Here is a 17,809-nt window from a genome sequence, read left to right on the forward strand (position 1 = left end):
TTTGTTTAATGCATAATGTACACTGGCATCAAACGACATGAGGAACCCGTCTCATTGAACATTAAACACTAAAGGGTGTCATAAATAAATACAATCAAAATTAAACATGATGAATAATATAACGTTACTTACCAACACGTTTAAATGATTGGGCAGCAGCATAATAATAAAGACCATACATTTCAAACTCTTTAAGCCATATAAACTATATATATTATATGATAAACACTGATTTCAATATAGTAACAAACGCAAAATGCAAAATGAGCGAAACAAAATGTGATGATAAGATAAATTAATTCAAATTATCACATTAACGAGAATTCCAATGACTGAAAAGTATTTGGTCATAGATGAATCTTTTTTTTTTTACAACAATCACAACGAATTATTTTCTAATGACTTATAATCTCCCACATGATTACGCACAAGGACAATTAAGACCACAGTATATTGTGACATCATACATTCGTTAACCAATGTTTTGACAGCATCGATTATTGAAAAATCATCATAAGTCACAGAATCTTGCAGGAATCTACACAGACTATCCGGAGAAGATATCAAAGCTAACGGTATGTCATATTTTACTTTTTTTTAAACTTTAAAAAGATAAAAGTTCCAAAAAAAATAATATAAATATTGCAAAACTGTTAGTCGTAGGTAAAATGTGTTAGATGATAGCCAAATCGGTTAACAAATTTGTCATACCTTTTTTTTATAAATAATTATCATCTGACAACAAGTGGAACAAAATAAAGTTTATTGATGAGGAAAAAAATAATCTTATTTTAAATGAGTTTATTTATACCTGTGATATCAAATTCTAAATGAGTTTATTTATACATGTGATATCAAATTCTAAATGAGTTTATTTATACATGTGATATCAAATTCTAAATGAGTTTATTTATACATGTGATATCAAATTCTAAATGAGTTTATTTATACATGTGATATCAAATTCTAAATGAGTTTATTTATACATGTGATATCAAATTCTAAATCTTGCTGCAAATTTTTCAAAGGAATGACTTTTTAAAAAGTGACATTAAAACAATTTAATTATGTCTGTAAATAATTCTATCAACACTACACATCTATTGTACATTCATTCAGATAAAAAATTTTGCTGTTATTTTGAATCTCATGTTTGTGCTGTGTAACACTTATTTGTATTTGTGGCCTCCCGACCTTTTTGATTTGGTTGTACCTGATCATGTTTATTCCACAAACACAAGTTGTGCTAACGGAAATTGTATCGTGTGTTTTTGTATCCACTTTGCCGCATTCACGTTCATACGAGTGAAATTAGTTTGTTGTCAAAATGCTCATCCCGTGCAGTAACAAGCATTCCCTTCAGATTATTTAATGCTACATTATAATAAAAACCTTAATAATATTTGTAAATAAAAATAAAATTGTATATCAAAGCTAATTATAAACCAACTACTGAATATACAATGTTTCAGAAAGGAGTAGGTTTAGTAAGACCTCTTTTTGGCCCCAAAATATAGCAGTTTTACAAAATTGTGAAAATGTAATCTTTAAGCTATATTTTGGAAAGTAAAATGCTTCTGCTACATAAATATGGGCTGTTTTTTACCATACAATGCACAAATATCGCTTACTAGCATCATTAAGTTATGCTAAATTACTGAAATCTTCAAAATTTTACCATTTTGGTTTATTTTTAGACGGTTTCCGTCGGAAATTAAAGTGGCCGCATTCGTGTTCATTCATAATATTGAAATATAAGTCGTATTTTATGATAATACAAAACATATATAAAGGTTTAGGATGAACACGGATGCGGCCACTTTCATTTTTGACAAAAACCATCTGAAAAGTGGCGTTTTTCGGCATATTTGATAGATTTTTCATATTTAAGCTTGAATCAGAGCGTTTTTAATGACTAAATCAGTTAAAATCTTTTACATAAACTAATCGAATTAATTGAAATAGACACTTAAGTGCTTAAAAAGTTATCAAAAACTTTCGTTAGATGCACCTGAAATTTGAGGCCAAAATCGGCCCTTACCGGACCTACTCCTTTGTCGCATCCTAAATTTTAGTAAGAAGCTTTTTCTTACAACCATGCGTTAGTTGCCATAACTTTATACATGTAATGTTCGTTTGATAACTTTCTAAGTAAAATTTCGGTTAAATGTTGAATATTTTGATAACAGTGTATACAAATACTTCTTTTTTGTAAGTTTGTTATATTCAGACGACATTTACTTCAAGTTACATAGATATAGGAAGATGTGGTGTGAGTGCCAATGAGACAACTCTCCATCCAAATAACAATTTAAAAAGTAAACCATTATAGGTTGAAGTACGGCCTTCAACACGGAGCTTTGACTCACACCGAACAACAAGCTATAAAGGGCCCCAAAATTACTAGTGTAAAACCATTCAAACGGGAAAACCAACGGTCTAATCTATATAAACAAAACAGTATGTTTCACGTGTATAGTGAAGTATAAGATGTGGTGTAATATTATAGTTCGTTTCTGTGTGTGTTACATTTTAACGTTGTGGTTTTTTTGTGTCATTTGTTTCCTCTTATATTTGAGTGTGAATTCACATTATTATAAGACGTGTCACGGTACTTTTCTATCCCCAAATTCATGTATTTAGTTTTGATGTTATATTTTTTATTCGCATCAGATTTTGTCTAATGGTTAGCTCTTTTCTGTGTGTGTTACATTTTAGTGTTGTGTCGTCATTTTCTTGTATTTAATGCGTTTCCCTCTTTTTTGGTTTATGACCCGGATCTGTTTTTGTTTATCGATTTATGAGTTTTGAACATCGGTATACTACTGTTGCCTTTATATATCTAAAACCTATATACTATGGATATCCATATACTCACATTAGACAGCCACATAACTGACATAATGAATACACACAGTCTTTGACAATGAAAAAAATAAATAATGGATACATATTATACATAATGTTAAGCTCTTAATCACTCAAATTCTACAAAACAATTGCAAATGAATCTGATTTAAAATTAGTCTATCATCAACACCACACTCCTTTTCAAAAACACATTGAGTTGAATATCTTACAACATTTCTTTATAACTATATTATTACCAAGAAAATACTAATGAATTTTGAAGCCAAAGTCATTTTTTCAAGTCGATAGTTTAAAATAAATATCATCTTAAATTTAGCAAAAAATAAACAAGGTGCACCACAACTGCCCACCAAAACATGCATGTTATCATCCGGATCGGATGAACTATTAAGGTTAGAGGGTTGGTGAATTCTCTATGAAGCATAAAAGATGGTCAGCGAAACTTTTAAACAACAAAACAAAACAAAACCCTTATAAATCCTGTTGTATTTGTAACAGCATAACTGCTTTCTAAAGATATAACTTCAGATGTATACAGTCTTTAAATGTAAAAAAGCATATTATACATTATATGTTGGCATTATATCTATATAAACATATTGTGGTGTTGTAGCGTCTTGAATTTATTTTGATATTACAAATGTATTTTTATTTTTATTAGGTTTTGTCCCTTTTGTAGATGTACAGTATATTCCTTTTGCAAAGGGATTTCCTTTCAGTATTTTAGTCTAATTGGGTCATTGAATTATATCTGTTTTAGAGGCTTAACTAGAGTACTCACCTCTCGTAATAGTGCAATGAAAAGTATAGAAGTAGCATGTCCTCCAGAATGTTGGACTAATAACTGTATCTGAAATCTAAAAAAAGAGAAAGTTTGACAATTTTAAATCATTTTACTTGAAAATCATTTGAATAGCATTTGGTTGATTTAGTGTGCTCGAAGTAATTTTCTTGATTTACCTCCGCAAGTTCAAATTGAGAGATATTACAACTCTCTTAGTCAGTTATTGTTGAAACATTTTTCAGTACTTTTAGTTAAAGGAATGTTAAGGAGTAGTAGTGCACAATCTGCAATACGGTTATTTACTAGGGATGTATCACACAATAAAAACAAAATTTTAATAACCTTATATTTTCTAGTGTGGACTAGATATAAGTGAACTATGCTGCAAAATAGTTATACAATAGGCTTAACGATCATTTATCTTTTGTTTTTTTGAACTAAAATAGAAACTATACAAAGACAATATCTCCTTGTTATAAGATGAAAGTCTATATGAAGGTCACAGTCTCCACTACAATGTTTATATTAGAATCAATTACGATCGTTCAAATAAAAAAAAACAGTTGGTGCCGTCATTACAAAATATATAAGCCGATTGCAATGGATCGAAACTAACATATTCATCGATCGAAATTAACCTCAATCTATTATATCGTTCTTATTAGACCCAACTCGAGGTCTTGTGTTTATTTTAACCTAAATCTTAAAATGAAAACATGTAACAGATGATTTATCTTGCATATACAAATTCCAAAATTATCAAATATGTTAATCGAAGCTTTTGTTTTACATCTTTGGAGACATTTGAATAAATGGAGAAATTTTGTTTTAAATATGATATTCTTCTAGTTAATGCGATTTCATGAACAAAGTACACGCCCACTTTCTAAACTAAAAAAACTAGTACTACAAGGTTAACATTAAGTAAATTCGCAAGTTATAATGTCTGACATCATGCATTAGTTGATCGTAATTGTCTGTGTTCCAAATTCAGATGTCCATTAATGTCAATCTGACCAGGGAAGCATTATATTGATATAACTTGATAGTACTGCCATGATCTGACATCATTGCCAGTGTGTCATGTTCCTGTCTTTGACACATACTACTGGATATTTGACTGGAATCGCTTCATAACTTAATTCATGCTTGGCATGGAATGATTATCTTGTCAACAAAACCGCTCTACTACCGCTCTTTGTAATTTTGTAGTTCCTACAATGATTGTGTTTACCCCTGTTTGGTCACTTTTATACCAAGACTAGCACGATATTAACTGGTCAGTTTATATCTTTCTTAATCTAAAGGTAACATATTTTGTTGATATTCAGAGCAATTATTATTTAACCTATCAATCAGCTTAAAAGTACTAAATACCCGATATTTGACACAATCAATCTTACATTAAACAGAAAAATTAAAACAATAAAACAAAACCTCATTAATATAGAAATAATTTACCAAACAAAATATCAGAGAAACTCCAAATGAATAATTTGGAATCAAATTTTATACATCAATATTCAAGCATCTGTTGTATACTAATAAATCGTAGCGATTTCAATATTATCTGTTACTGATTCTATTTGATTCCAACTTTTATTGATGATACAAAAAATGTTATTTAACACTTAGTACCAAACTCCCTCCAGCAAATGTTTTTATGGTAAATTTTGGTAGTTATCTGTAGTTCTCTTACTTCTTTTATATGTATTTGATTAAAAAAATACATTTACCTATTGGCTATTTGGTTAAGTTTATTACAGAAACATTTGACTGAGAGCGTACACGAAGAAGTTTATTACAGAAGCACATGTCAGACGTATAAAAAGTATCTTATGTTCTATAACATGAAAGGAAATCTCATTTTTTCAAAAGTAAATAAATTGATTTTGAAAATTGTATATTGGCAATATGAATAATAAGCAATCGCAATGACATACTCATGAGTTAATTTCACGAAACAGGAATTGAAAGGTAAAATACTGTCATAAACTTCATTGCTCACATCACTTGAAGATTTTATATGAATTCCTTGTACTGTCATTTCAACTAATAATCTTATTTCATTTGACATGTTTCTTCAGAAAAACATTTTCATCAAACTTTAGTGGTAACTGTCGGAATATCACATCCCTTCCTTTTAATTTATTGTTGAAGTTTGAATAACCCGATTTGCTATGAACCTGTTTTCTTCTTTCAGACTTCTAACTAATGTTTTAGGGTGGTAGTATTTGTAATCGCGTTTTCTTTTAGAACAGTTGTCTCAATCTGTATGGTCCGTAAGTTATGCAACTTCAAACATTTTTCTTGCTTTATGTCTGTCCTTTTTTCACTTGCTTTCTCTCTGTATTCTAAACGGCTTTGTTTGATCTTCTTAAAAACAAATAATACACAAAAGATCTTAGTTAGATTTTGGTATACCCTCATTTTGTAAGAGTATGCGATGTACAAGAGTTATTGTGTTAGTTCATTTGTTCATTCGTGACTATATTTTATGTATGCAACTCAATTGAACTCAGTGCCCATTTTTCAATGAATCAATGTCATAATATGCACACAAAAACTGCTTTCCTTAATAAACGAAGGACATACAATAACACTCGCATCGATATTGGTGATCAAAATACAAGTTTATTATGATTATTTTGTCTGTAAATTACGACGACCCATTCCCATATTTACTCAATAAGGACTAAAGTTAATAATATGTATTGTTGCACGATACTTAAACTGACTAGATATTTCAGCTTTAAACATATTTACTGACATTGATGTGACCTTATCAACATGAAGTGTGTTGTACTTGATGAAGGCATCGTGTATCTTGGATAATAAAACTATAAAAATTCTGCAAACACCATCCTCTTAAATTGAATTAACTTTTAATATTACGTCAGTGTATGTTCCCTAAAAGAGAAAATATTTAACTTTATTTTCTTTCAAAATTGGTTTTATCATTAAGATTATTGCTACCAATAAGAAATCCCAATTTATTGATATTGAGTCAATAAACAAATAGAAACCATAAAATGTATCAACATACTTGATTAGAATAGATATTTTGGTTGCATAATTTACAATGACAAGACTCAGATCCGTCTCTCTAAACATTATTTTAGGTCAATTAAACAAATGCTTCTCTCGGTATTGCAATAACAACACTCCTCACACAAGCATATTTATATCCGTGTTTTTTTTTTTTTTTAATTTGGTCTTTAACATTAGACAACTTGTGGCAAACCATATTTTTGAGTAAGGCTTTTGCTTATATTGGATTTTGCCGTATCAGGAATTCACCTTTGTCATCTCAAGAAAATACCATAATTTGGATTGAGTACTAGTAAGTGTCGTCCATACTTCAAATCTCTATAATCCATCAGTACATAACATATGTTTTAGAAATATAATATGAAAAAATTGATTCCTAGCTGTTTATGTGCAGTTTCTCCGATATTTTATTTAGGAAAAATTAAACATTAATTGTCATTTGGTTTTTACTGTTAAACTGATTGAGAGATTTATCAATTGCTAAATATCAACAAATCTTTAACCTTAACTTAAAGTAAGTATACTGATCAATTTCACGTCAATCTTGGTACAAAAATGACAGTCACACAGTTGAAGCTAGCAAATACCATCGCAAAATTACCAGCAAAAATCTAACCTGGGATAAAGGTGTAATACCACCAAATCATGGTACGTCACATCCGGTTGCATACGAAAGTAGGTCTAAAAAAATATTCCCTTGAGTTTGACCGTTGTAGGTAAATAATCCTACATTTTATTGCAGTAAAACTATTTCTGTGTCATAAACATATGTCTTGGGTATTTCAAAACACCATCATTTTTTATTTGTGATTTCTATAGAAAAGTTTATAATCTTGGGGTTACATGGTGACTAAACCTTGTACACAGATAGAATAAGGGGAGAAATTTGATTGGTTAACTTCCAATGATGGTTTTTTTCTTATATGCAATGAAATGATACGTAAAACTTTTTCTATAGAACTGGACAGGATAAAACTTTACTCATGCCAAGCATTTCTTTATTTAAAACAAAGATAAATTCTGCACATTTTTTTTTTAAAGTGCAAATTTAACAAAGACTAATAGGGAAAAATCAATGGTGGTATTACACCTAAACACAGATAATTCAGTTTGCAAATGTAGTAGAACTTCAGGATTTATACGCAGATATCTCAAATGCTTCACAATACATGTAAAGGCAGCTGTGTCTGTATCCATGGTAGGACCAGCATTGCAATATGGATGCACAGTATGGGATGGACGATCACCTCTCCAAGGAATAATTACTCTATGGAGGTAGTCGATGATCTCTCAAAAGCAGATAAATCAAAAAAGAGATATAAGTGTTCAGTTTGGCTAGCTATACAATCAGGTTGAACCCCTCATTTTTGTCTTAAAATATCCGGTACCAAGTCAGGGATATGGTAGTTGTTATATAGTCCGTTGTTTATGTGTTATCCTCGGTTTTGGTTTGGAATCCAGATTTGTTTTTCGCTAAATTGATTTAAGACTGTCGATATTGAACAGCGATATAAGACTGAAGCCTTTATTTATTCATACCTCTTTTCGTTCATTTTAGCTTTTGATTTTACAGAAAGTTTCCTATGATCACCTATGTTTCAGAGCAGCATAAAAACATTTAGACCTACACCTTTTTGTTTTCATGTTATCATCTCATTAATGTATACTTGTTTCTAATTTTATCTGACTTCAGAAAAACTCAAGCGGTCTAAACATTTTGTATTTAAGGGTATTGATGTTTAAAACCATTTCATGGAAACACTTATCTCAAGGTTATTTATTAAAAGTTTAAACGTCCCGATTCTATACTTTATTGTTTGCGTGATTATACTTCTTACCTCGAAGGAATATGCGAGTTACTGTCATCCTGATTACAACCTTCACAGACCCTCATACAATAGCTCTGTATTAGTCCATTGATAAAGTAATCCGTTAGGAATTAATTTGAAAACTGTTATTAAGACCACACTTAGAAGGTTTTCTTGTGGTACTAACATAGTTGAAGTTTTAAACAGTCGTCGATTTATTAACCATATAAATAAATATTGCTTTTGTATTACTGAAGAAAAACCTTAGGATTACAAATAAGTAAAGCATACAGCATGTTTAACCCTCCTCATTTTTGTGCCGGTTCTTATTTAAGAATCTCTAGTCTTTGTTATTCTTGTGAGATTTTTAATTTTTGTTCATTTGTATGTTTCGTAGTTAAATCAAGGCAACATTATTAAACTCTATTCAATAGTCATAATTCGATTACGAAAAAGGGGATCCGGGTTTCAAACCTAAACTGAATGAAACTCTTCAGCTATAAGCGAAAAATAACGAAACAAAAGAAACACTGAACTACAACAAACGCAAACGCCGAGATACATAGAAACGGACTGTAGATAACAACTGCCATATTGATGGATTGGAACAAGACAGTCAAACCTCTCGCTTATATGGAAATGTTTAAAAAAATACAGCTGAAATAACAATATTACGTTACAGGAATACATAACAGACAAACGCAAGAATACTCAGCACAGATAAATAAATAATATAATACAAAAATACATAAGAATAGGTAAACCGCAGAATAACAACAGACAACTCCCATAAAAGTGTGGTGTCCATTTCGCTAAAATAATACTACCTCTATTTATTTTTTCTTCTGTGTCAGGTATCCTACTCGGCGTGCGGGATTTTATTTCCGATGCTTTGAAACTCCATTGGTAGCCTTTGGCTGTTTTCTGCTTTGAAAAGAGATATGGTCTCTTTGACACGTTCCCTGTTTCTTAATTCTTTAAAACGAATACACTGTGGTTACAGCTCCAAGATAAAACAGGTCACTTTTTGCGTTTGATACGGACGTTAAAAGATATCGTAAATGAAGTTCACTGTAGACAATGTAGTATGTATCAATAATAGCACAACATTAGACAAGTAATAAGTAAAATAAATAAAGGCAACAGTAGTATACCGCTGTTCAAAACTCATAAATCCATGGACAAAAAACAAATATAACATCAAAACCAAATACGTGAATTTGGGATAGACAAGTACCGTGCCACGTCTTATCTCAATATCTCAAAAATAAGAGAAAACACAAACGACTCAACGTTAAAATGCAACACATACAGAAACGAACAATATTATAACAATGGCCATCTTCCTGACTTAGTACAGGACACTTTTAAAGGGGAATAAAAGTGGTGGGTTGAACCTGGTTTTATGGCATGCCAAACCTCGCACTTTAATGGCAAAGTTAAATATAACATTGAAATGACAACAAATTATTACAGGACTACAATACAAACAAATAGGAGAACACATTAGACAAAGAAAAACATGATGAATAGATAACAAAAGGCTTCAGGTTTAAAATTCAATACGTCAATGGAGACTTAAAATTGAAATTGAAAAGTCCTTTATCCAATTGCAAAATTTTCAGTTCAACCATCTCAAACGTATTGAAAATCAACTATCATAATCCTGACTTCGTACAGGCATTTACTTGTGTAAAAAATTGTGGATTTAAACCTGGTTTTATATCTAGCTGAATCTCTCGATTGTATGAAAGTCACATACATTATATTAAATTGACGCGTTTTAGCAATATGTCAAATAAGTAACGAATATCTTCTGTTTATAGTTATTATTCAAATAATGTTGCAATTCTATATAAGCTCAGGCCAACACAATTTTCCCCTTAGTTTTTAGTAAGATTCTTGTTGTTTCAGATTATGAGCTTAAATGAACGGTGACCCCATTCATTTATTTAATTTTTCTTTTACGTATATGATCAAGATCATTTAAAGAAAAATTACTCCGTGTTTTGAGTTTGCATTTCATATTTCATAGTAATACATTTACATTTTCATAAAAGAATTATTGTGTCAATTTCAAGACGTTCTGCCTATTGTTAACATTTTATTTTTTGGCAAATGACGTTTCCGTAAAGCACTCATATTTTTGGTTGATAATATATCCAACGTTTGTAACCGATTGCTTCCCATTGATAGTGAGACCGTCATATTTGAAATAGAATAGCATAATGGCATTTTTTTTTTTATCTCTGCCAAATATAATTCCATTTAAGAAATATCTCATCAGTAACAGAATCAATCTGGGGTACATTTAAATTTCCATCAACTTTTTTTAGCATTGGTGATTTTTCTACTAAAGCACGGCAATTATGATACACAGGACTGTAATGTTAACGCTCATTTTGTCATCAAATGTGTGTCTTATGTCAATTGCAATGTTGGTGTTAACTTTTTTGTGGAGTATATATAAATGATTTGAAGGCACTATCAAAGCAAATTTGAAAGAAATAACACCATCAATAAAAATTAATATTGAACCATTTCTGATTTTATTATCAATATGTTTTGTCGGTTAATAAAGGTGATATCTATTAAACAAAAATGTGTCTATGTTGGGCAAATAAGAAGATACCTGCAAAACACTATAAGACATATAAATAGTTACAGTTGATGTATTTCCCTCAGTTTTAGTTTGTAACCCGGATTTATTTTCTCTCAATCGATTTGTGACTTTCGAACAGCGGTACACTACTGTTGCCTTTATTTGGTTTTTATCAACTCTGTTCTTTGTCACTACAAAGACAATAAGATGTGGTATGATTTCAACTGTAGACCAATGGCGTAAAAGTTAGCAACACTATGGCAAAACACAGACCGCATATTGATATAAATGAATGTAAAATAATTAAAATGAGACAACTAGTAGCCTGATTTATGTTAAAAAAAAACCAGTAAACGAAAGCAAATGTGATATTCAGCAAAACAACGACAACCACTGAACTACATGCTCTTATGGTGACATTTGTGTTAAATTGTAAAATGACCAATGTTTGTATCTTACTATAGACTGTCTATACAATAACAAGATGTACCCTTATAAAACAAATATTCTAAAAATCCCATGTTAATCTGCTCATGTTGGATATTTACATGACGCGGCACCAAATTTGCAAATGCGTGTTTTGAAAATTTAATGTGATCATTTTTGACATATACACGGCCAAAATTTGACTTTAACAATATCTGTTTGCTATTAACAATTATTCTAATAGTTTTAATGTTCTATTAGCACTATCGTTTTGGTATATCAGAAGAATGTATGAGATTAGTCTTTAACAATTTATCTATCTTGTATGATTTTCTTAATCTGTCTGACTATAAACATATGAATACGTACAAGGTCTGGATGACACATTGACATTTGTATAAAAACATTACTGTGACTTCAAAATATAGATCACTATTATTTTGTTTAACTTTAATTGAACAGTTACAAAAATGCATCTTGATGACACACGCAATAGGAAGATTTACACGTGCATTATCGAAATATCGAAGTTTATTTTTTTGAAAATGAATTAGTTATCACATTGACAAAGAATAGTCAAATATTCAATTTTGTCGCCATCATAGAAAAAAAACTTGTGATATTGTTGAATACAAATCGATGTATGTGTCTATTCTAAGAATTTGATTACATATCATTATTCACAGTTTATGATATAAATTGAACCAAGTGATAATCTGCTCGCCTTTATGTTAGAATTAATGATACTAACATCGAGTCAGTAACCATATACAATGGGACTTTGACAATCTGTGAAATGGAATACTTCATTGTCAACCTTACAAGCAATCTATTAAAAAGCCCAATATCATGCTAGGTTGTTAATGCCAATCTATTATTTATATGAAAAAAAAGAAGACAGTATATCACAGTATTGCAATAAGCGTTAATGATAAAGTTAAAGTAAGCCAATAATAAGAATTACCGCTATTTCGCACTTTAATCATACTTTTCATAAAAGTTCATCTATCAAATTGCGGTGACAGATGTAAAAGGGTTTTATATATTGATGAAAATTTCGAAACTTAATTTACCTGACTTCGTTTATTATCATAATAAAAAAGTATGTATGAAGAATCAATTATAAAGGCAAACCATATACTCATTATAGATCTCATCAGAAACCAGCTAGGCGCTAATGTAAAGTATTGTGTAAATTGTCGTCATTGTACAGCATAGTATTAACTTTATTGTTTGCTTAGATAATTGTAAATATTTAAATGATAATGAACAGATTTCAAAACAAATCCTTTTTGTGTAAAGAATGAGTCTTGGTATTGTATCCGATAGGCTAAGATATTTTAGTTAGATTAAAATTAGAAAGATTTGTTATATGTAAATTTATGTTTTCCAATTATTTGCTCTAATGATGGACAAGTGTCTTTTTAAATAAGGAGTATGAACATATTAGGGGTAATGGCTCCTTAAACATATTGAATGAACAAAGCCATGTTCTTTAAATGAATTTATTACGAATTTCGAAAGGTTATGTATAGTACTAGTTATAAGTTAAATCAGGCAAAAAAAACCTAACAGAAATTTTAGGCATTAAGACGGTTGTTGTTTGGTAAAGACATTTGATAAGAAATCCTGAAACGCGGCGACCAATCATTACCACAATACATTTGAAAGATTAAATAACGCAAGCAAGGATCACAGTTTATGCCTTGCCATTCCGACATGGCTGTTGTTCGTGTGATTTTCTGTTAATTGTGTTCTCCAATTTATTTATATTGTAGTCCTGTGGTGTTGTGTTGTCATTTTGATGTTATATTTCACATGGCCATAAAAGTTCGAAGTTTGGCATGCCCCAAAACTAGGTTCAACCCACCATTTTTTCCTATAAAAATGCCCTGTACCAAGTCAGGAATATGGCCATTGTTATATTATAGTTCGTTTCTGTGTGTATTACATTTTAACGTTGTGTCGTTTGTTTTCTCTTATTTTTGAGTGTAAATTCACATTGCGATAAGACGTGTCACGGTACTTGTCTATCCCAAATTCATGTATTTGATTTTGATGTTATATTTATTTTTCTCTTGGGATTTTGTCTGGTCCTCTGTCCGTTTCTGTGTGTGTTACATTTTAGTGTTATGTCGTTGTTCTCCTCTTATATTTAATGCGTTTTCCTCGGTTTTAGTTTGTTACCCCGATTTTGTTTTTTGTCCATGGATTTATGAGTTTTGAACAGCGGTATACTACTGTTGCCTTTATTTATCTGGTGTATTTAATATCGGGATATTGAGTAGAAGGTTTTATGTTCATAAATGTGTAATTGTCAGTTCCATATTAACTTTTCATGAAAAGGTTGCAGTCAAACGTACGAAATTCAACATATGCGACAACTGTTGATTTAAAATGATTAGTGAAGTTCTGAGGAGTAGAGCAATGAATAGAACAAAAAACGAGAGAAGTGACAATACCATTTTAAAATAACTTTAATGCATTTCGAGAAAGGACTAAGACATATTTTAGTAATTGTCACAATGAATAGGGAACAATAAACATACAAGTAAAGAATACTGTGCAAATTTCTTGTTGTTATTTTCTTATTCGTGCCCTCAAACGCAAATAAAGTATTTATGAACAAAAACTCAAACACATATCTATGGGAAACAGCTCGCCTAGACGAGAGCAGCAAAGTTTTATTATCGAATAATTCAACTGTCATCAAATCACTTTGCCAGCACACTAAGACTGCTGCAGCATACATGCCTTACAAACATATCTACAATGAGAAATAATGATATAGAATCTTTCATATCACAAAAACATAATTTCATAATGTTCTTTTTAACATCTGCAGAAAAAACATAATGCATTTACAATATTATAAGCTTATACAAAAACATGTACACATGGGGAGGGGGTGGGGGAACTTCACTGCACTAAGACTGAGCTTCGAATGGTAAGCTATGAAAATGTATTTTCAGTGTTAACTTTTACCGCGAATGACCAGTCCGTGCTATCATACAAAGAACTTTAAACTCTTAACATTGTTAAGGTGACTTATTGTTATGCTAAAATAATTTAAATATTATTGTAAACATAAACACATGTTCCCAATATAACAACAAATCCATGTGCTATCGATAGTTAATACATACATTTATCCTTGTCTTAAAAATATTACCGATATATGATTTGATTGATGAATGCTTGCTTTAAGTTCAATGGTAATTGTTAAATGTGTATTCAGGACGAGGGACCTCAACAAATAATATAAAATAAATGTATTATAAAATTGTGAAATGTTCTTTCAGATTAAATTTTATATTTAAAATGTTATAAATTCTTTAAAATACAAACAAATGAAACAAAAAATAGGAACTGTAGTCATAGTACTCATTTAAAAAGTCAGCTTAAATACTTTCATGGTCTTTACTTGTACTAAATGTTCTACATAACAAAAACAATGGATCTGAATAAAGTACTTATGACTTGTCTAGAAGTCTACATTGTTTAAATTATATTGGTTAATTGGTCGTCTCATTGATGTTTACCTAAGAGTTTTATTTATATTTGCAATAGAATGGGACCATAAGTTTCTGCATGCCATATGTAGAGAAATGTTAGTACAAACGTATATGAACCATTGTTAATCATATTATGTAATTGATCTATCTGTCCGTCATATTGACGTTCTCTGTGTTAGACATGTATATATTGAATGAAGAAACAAGAATAAGAGATGCATAAATAATTCAATACGATTATATTAGATTTAAACTGTCCGTATTCTGAAAAAAGTGTTAAGTGGTCGTTTTTGTATTCTTGCTCCTGTCCCAAGTCAGGAGCCTCTGGCCTTTGTTAGTCTTGTATTAATTTTAATTTCAGTTTCTTGTGCACAATTTGGAGTTTAGTATGGCGTTCATTATCACTGAACTAGTACATATATATTTGTTTAGCGGCCAGCTGAAGGACGCCAATGGATGCAGGAATTTCTCGCTGCATTGAAGACCTGTCTCCAAATGTGGCTTGTGCAATCTTTTGGTATATTGGTACTAAATCCATAGGGTATTCAGTGGTTTCACTAAGTTTACAGTGTGGTGCACTATGATGGAAGAAAACGCATAACGTTGATTTCATATGTTGTATAGTGTGTTGGGTGGAATCATTTTGGAAGTAAAGTCATAAGGGCGTCCTTGGATTTTCCTATGTTTATCGTTTTAGAAATCTTCTATTAATAAACTCATAGGGCCTTCCTTAAGTTCCTATGTTTATAGGATGAGCAATCGACTGATAGTAAACTCTATAGGCCATACATAAATAAGGCCCTTAGTTTTCTCGTTTAAATTGTTTAACATTGTCATTTTGGGCTCTTTTATAGCCAACTATGAGGTATGTGCTTTGTTCATTGTTGATGGCCGTATAGTGACCTATAGTTGTTAATTTCTGTGTTATTTTGGTCTCTTGTGGAGAGTTGTCTCATTGGCAATCATACCATATCACCTTTTTTATATCCATAGGCCTTTTTGGTTTTTTTTATGTGTATGTAGTTATGCATGTTTTTTAAGTAATTTTAAAATGACATCTCTTGGTTTTCTGTTTACAGTTTTAGCAATATTCTGACATAAACTCGAAAGAACATTTTATGTTTGATTTCCTATGATGTAAAGTGTGACCAATTTACTAAAAGGAACCTAACAATGACTTCAGAGTTTACTATATTGTATAGTTTGGTGCATTATTATAAGATGATCTCGAAATGCCTCCTGTATAATTTCTACAGTCTGAGAAATCTAATTATCAGATTCTCGGCTTTCTAATACACTTTGTTCATAGATACAAGCTATATTCAAGTTTACTCTTCTAAACCTAAGGCCTACTTCTGTTTCCTATGTTGTAAAGTGTGGTGCATTAGCATTATTTGGATGTAAACTCATAGGGCCTTCTTTGGTTTCCTATGTTGTAAAGTGTGGTGCTTTATTTTGAATGTAAACTCATAGGACCTTCTTTGGTTTCCTATGTTGTAATGTGTTGTGCATTATTTTGGATGTTAACTCATAAGGCCTCTTTGAATTTCTATACTCCTGTATAGTGTTGCCAATCTTCTGACAGTAAACTCACGACGCCTTCTTATGATTTATATGTTTATAGTGTTCATTATTTTGAAAGTAAATTGATAATGTCTTCTTCACATGCTTATAGTTATAGATATCTTATGATAAAAAAACTCATAACGCCTTCTAGCAATTCCTGGTCATAAAGTGAGCTAGTAAATTCATGTCTCCTTTGTCTTACTTCATTTATAGTTTTAGCAATACGCAAAACGCATAGTTTCTTCTTGTGATTTCCATGTTTATAGTGTGAGCAATCGTCAGATAGTAGTCTATTTTGTCCTATGTTTACCGTGTGAGTAATCCTCTGATAGTTGTTTGTTTTTATGTTTATAGTATGAAAAAATGTTAGGATAGTAAAAAGTAAAATCACAAAAAATACTGAACTCCTAGCAAATTCTAAAAGGAAAGTCACTAATCAAATGGCAAAATCAAATACGCAAAACATCAAACTAATGGATGATAGCATTCTTTCTTATGTAGAAAATAGTGGATTGAATCTGATTTTATACCTAGCTTACCCTCTCACTTGTATGACAGTCGTATCAAATTTCATTATATTGACAATGATGAGTAAACAAAACAAATAGATATAATAGGTAAAATTGTCAGGTGTAAGGGTACAGCAGTCAACATTTTTTTTATAATCTTAATCACGATAAAAAAAATAAAGAAACAATTATGTAACAAAGAAGCTCAAAAATTCGTATAGACAAAGTGCATTAGACAACAATTGAATACACATATTTACAATAGCAAATTAATAAAATGACGGGATGTATAAGTACACAGCCAAGTCATTTTTATCTATCAAAGAAACAAAAACGGCATATGGACAAAGCACATTAGCAAAAATAAAAGACAAGAATACAAACATTGTCATAAAACAATTACACAATGAAGGGATATTTAAGTACAGTGACACGTCAAATGGATATCACCTGAAACAGACTAAACAGTGAAAGTTTTATTCATAAAGGCAAATAAAACAATACCATAACACGTTATAAAGGTGATAAACAACTTATGTTTCAAGAATCTATACTTTAAGACTATCTTGTATTATTTGAGAAGTTGGTAGGGAATATTTATCAAAACGGTATTGACACCTTCCGATGACAAGGTACGTCGCATTCTAGGAAAAGAACGAGACGTCACCATTGTCTGG

At 30.7% G+C, this 17,809-nt stretch overlaps 1 long non-coding RNA gene across 1 annotated transcript in view; it reads left to right on the plus strand.

Moving 5' to 3' along the window:
- The first annotated feature begins 404 nt into the window (after window positions 1-404).
- The window catches only part of LOC134704944 (uncharacterized), a 28,175-nt gene continuing 10,770 nt past the window's right edge, over window positions 405-17,809 (plus strand). The window contains exon 1 of the long non-coding RNA XR_010105442.1: window positions 405-575. This is a non-coding gene — a long non-coding RNA (uncharacterized LOC134704944). The remainder of the gene's footprint in view (window positions 576-17,809) is intronic.

Source organism: Mytilus trossulus, chromosome 2 (assembly GCF_036588685.1).
Source record: "Mytilus trossulus isolate FHL-02 chromosome 2, PNRI_Mtr1.1.1.hap1, whole genome shotgun sequence".
Classification (NCBI taxonomy): Eukaryota; Metazoa; Mollusca; class Bivalvia; order Mytilida; family Mytilidae; genus Mytilus; species Mytilus trossulus.